We start from the raw sequence: 4,472 nt of genomic DNA, 5'->3' as shown, positions 1-4,472 counted from the left end.
TGATACATACATACATACATACATACATACATACATACATACATACATACATACATACATACATACATACATACATACATACATACATACATACATACATACATCTCTTTTAATCAGATGGCACGTGCCTTCAGAGATGAAAAAACACACTCGAATGCCGATGTACTGTTAAATAATGTGCATGTAGCCTACTTTCTTTGGAGTATCATTAATTCTATCTTTTCGTTTCTTTCAAGCGGTCTAACAACTTTGCAAGCAGCAATCTTCGAAATCTGTTGTTCGAGTACACAGAATGGGTTGTTTGACGAACGTGTACCGATTACTTTCGGGGCTCAACTATTTGCCTTCAAAACAACTATTTAAATACCATCGAAGAAAAAAGGGAAGAAGCATAAAATATAAGTTCCATTTTAACGCGATATGACAGGTCGTCATTCATTTCATCTGATATATTTTAATCAATGGGGTTTTTTTTTTAGGAACACCCTTGAATTATAATTCTGGTTCCTCTGAACCTTATAGATTTTTTCGATCTCACAAACATTTGTCCTACTTTTTTCAGGTCACAGCCTCCTCTATAATAATATGTGCAATCTAAAAATAACAGAAATTCTATTGCAGTTGCAGTTTTCTCCAAGACACCAAAATCTTGAGCACAGCTTCTGCAAAGATCTGAGCCACATTGATTGCATTAATCTTCTTCCTTGCTTGGAGGAGCAATCAATTTGGAGACTTTCCCCACCAGAATGATTTTGCTTGCCTACGTACATCGCCATCCTGGACAATTTGCAGTGACCACTGAGGTGGTCAGCGGGAAGCCACAAATGACCTTTTCACGGCCCTGTGCATCCATCATCCCCGAGGCCCTTGGGGCTACCGCAGGACGCCAAAGAGACAAAGAGGGGGCTTGGGAGATCGCTAAATGAGAGGCCGGTTGTCTATAGATCTTGCGAGGTTCCGTGTGCCTACTCTGCGTCGTTCGTTTGATTTATGATTTTTGCGTATCAAATCCGTGTTGGGTAATCTGAAAGCAGAAATGTGTTCTGCTGTTTTGCTGCGTTTTCCTTTGCTTGCTTTTGCTAAATTATAACGATAAAAATGGTTCTTCAAAGCTACGGGCATATAAGCTGAATGTGACTGGAGGCTTATAACTCCCGCAATATTCTGTGCGTAAATCTCAGTTAGTTAGGCTCGATCGACATTACTCACGTAGATTCTAGTTCTATGATTATTATGTTGGGGTTACAGACTGAACAATACAGACATTTGTACTCTGTGGGATACTCTATTCCGAGGTGAAAGTGTTCGCAGGATTTATATCTAGAACGCAACAGAGACAAAGGTGGTCTGTAACTGTTGATCTTTATGAGTGTCTGTGCGAGGACGTTTGGGTTGTGATTATCAGTTAGCTGAACTTGAGTTATGAGTCTGACATATTTACAATGTTACTAGGATGTATTATTCGAATAAACGAAAATAGCTATCATTTATGCCATAGCCTTTCCTCCGCCCACAACACCCCCCCCCCCCCTCAATATAAAGAAAATTGAAGTTTTACATCATGATACAACTACTAGCGTAATGAACGTACGCTGTTCGGCCAATACTGATATCTCTGTATATATCCACAAGGTAACCGTTTCCTGATTGCGTTAGCTGAGAAGGGGACTTTTGAAAATGAATCTGAGGTACTGAAAGTACATCACTGCGCTGGCGCAATGCCAGAAAAGGCGGCCCTTGAACCAAGTTCATTGTTTGATGCACGCGAAGATCAATCATTACTGGAAATTTTTTTATGGCTTCATAAGTCTAGATGTATTAATTAAGGGCCCAGCATGAGAAAAGTGATTTTGGAAATTAATACATATTTTTAAAACAATAGAATCTAATTTGACTCCCAACTTATTTTTTTTTAAATTCGGAGCCTACTGCCCTGAATGGAATAATCAAGCTAAATACGGGATGCGGTTTGCTGGCCAGACTGGGGGGCGCAAAGCGGCTATCGTGGCTCAAGCCGATCGCGCCCAACTAGTTGCCTCAAACTCAAAGACAAGCGCGTTTGTTTCAGACGACGAGTGGGGCGATCGCCCCCAACCCGACCAGACCCGACCCGATCCCTTCCCCAATGGGCACCCCGTATAAGACTTCAGAGGCCGCAGGCTTTGCTCTATACATTCTTTGACGATACATAAGAAATCCATTGGTCTCTGACAGCTTCAATACCTTCCTGCAGCAATTCTATAGACTGACACCTGCGGGGGCCCCACTGGTGTTTATCCAGAGCTTTGTCCTCATCAAAAAAGGAAACACTTGCGCTCCATGTTCTTTCATAATGCATGAGTGTTCCTATTATTTCAGATGCCAAGCGCTGAAGAAACTGTTAAGGCTTAGATTCAACTCCGTTTTGTAAGAATTACAAACAACAGTCGGTGAATGAATATTCATCTGAACTGCCGGCTTTTGAAGGGACTTTTATTTTCCCAGATGGGATATTGTTTTATTATTGGGTGCATTTTTCAACCGTAAACCGCGCTCGTAGAATCTTATTCCCACGCTACAACTTCAAACATCATCACATTATTACAGCAACGTTTCTTTACATCATAGCTTTTTCTATATAGATCTAGTATTTAGAGAAAGGGGCAGAACCACTGTATGATTTAGCTTTTCTTAAGGTCTTTAAATTCTCAAAGAGTCTTGAAAAACAAGCAATAAGCATTGTGGTATGCTTTCATTCATAATTGATGCGAGAGGAAGATGTTGTTTTCGAGACAAATAAGTGGGTGAGCACGTAATGGGTCAATGCATTGCCCTTCCCCAGCCTTTTAGCGGGATTTTGTCTGTGGCTGTATTTCGACATTCTCTGGGGACCCTTTCACATCGACTAACCCGATCTGTCCCAGAGCTGTGTCCATCCAGCCACCCTTCTCCTCGTGTACAGGAAGCCTCGCTATTGTTCCAAAACACGAAAGCCACTCGCGTCAGAAAACACAGATGCATGTTGGTCAAAGCGGTAACTCGCTGGCAGTACAGCACGGTGTCAACGGCCTCTCTCTCTCTCTCTCTCTATCTCTCTCTCTCTCTCTCTCTATCTCTCTCTCTCTCTCTCTCTCTTACTCTCTCTCTCGCTCACTCTCTCTTTCTTTGTAACTATCTATCATTCTTTCTAATATAATATCTCTCTTTCTACTCATATTACTATCAAGCTCTCTGTCCACCTTATTCATTAATTTGACTACTCATCTGTCCCTTTTTTCCCTACCTCCCTCTCTCTCTCTTTCTCTCTCTCTCTCTATATATATATATATCTGTCTATCAGTGAATCTGTATGTGAGTGTATGAGTGTGTGTTTGCATACGTGCCTCTGTGTGTGTGTGTGTGTGTGTGTGTGTGTGTGTGTGTGTGTGTGTGTGTGTGCGTGTGTGTTTCCCTTAAGAGACTGACAGCTTACCATTTTCCAATGATTTTGCTACAGGCCATTGCCCCAAGGACTGTTCATGGCTACATGATCAAGTCATAATTACTTCTCGATCATCGCAAAAGAAGACTAGACTAGATAGAAAAAAATAAGTGCATGAAAGACCGTCGCATTATAAAACGCTTTGACAACATACGATGGGTCTAAACACGTTAAGGCTCACATAAGTTTACTCTACCTCTCTCTTCTTTTCCTAAATGTAGATATTTTTTACGCCCCCGTCCACACAATTCAAATTTAAAGCATTTAAAAAACGGGCTTTGACTCTACCCGTCGGGGCCAACCCGGGATGAGAGGGATACAACGTCCAAGAAGAAAGACTGAGGTGCTCCATAAAAATTCTCCACATACGAGAATCGAACTTCTACATGTGACAGCGAAACGCCTAACCACTACACCACAGACGCCGGTCCTCCCTTATCGTCTAAGATGTTGTTGTTATAGTGAGTAAATAAAGTGAGCAAAAGATCCCAAGGTTGCTTACTATGTTGTTGTCCTTTTCATCATATATGTTCTTGTCTTTTCTGTTGTTATCGTTGTTGATAATGGAACTGTTTTTGATTGTTAATGTCATTGTTATTGCTGATGTTGGTGTTGTTATTGTTATCATTAGTACTATCTCAGAGGAGAACAACGAGAAGGAGGAGGAGAAGGAGGAGGAGGAGGTGGAAAAAGTGGGAAAATATTGCTATTATCATCATTTCTGTTGCATTATTCTTTTTTTTTTTAGTTGTTATCCTTTTTGTAATTGTCATTACCTTTGCTGGTTTCGCTGTTGTTTTAATATTAAATCGATAATCCTCCCTTTATTGTGGCTATTGCTGTTGCTGTCAGTGTTGTTGGCCTTCCTTAGGTCTTAAATCCAGGACTCTTCACTTGAAATGATCCAATTTGTCGGAAGGCAGCAACATGCCATGTTGCAACGTTTTGCCATACACCAGGTCTGGTACAGGGCAGGGGTGTGGGGCGGGGACGGCGGGGGCAGAGGAGAATA

This window comes from Aplysia californica, unplaced genomic scaffold (assembly GCF_000002075.1).
Source record: "Aplysia californica isolate F4 #8 unplaced genomic scaffold, AplCal3.0 scaffold00578, whole genome shotgun sequence".
In the NCBI taxonomy this organism is placed as follows: Eukaryota; Metazoa; Mollusca; class Gastropoda; order Aplysiida; family Aplysiidae; genus Aplysia; species Aplysia californica.
The sequence above is the reverse complement of the archived record's forward strand: the minus strand, read 5'-3'. Positions refer to the sequence as shown.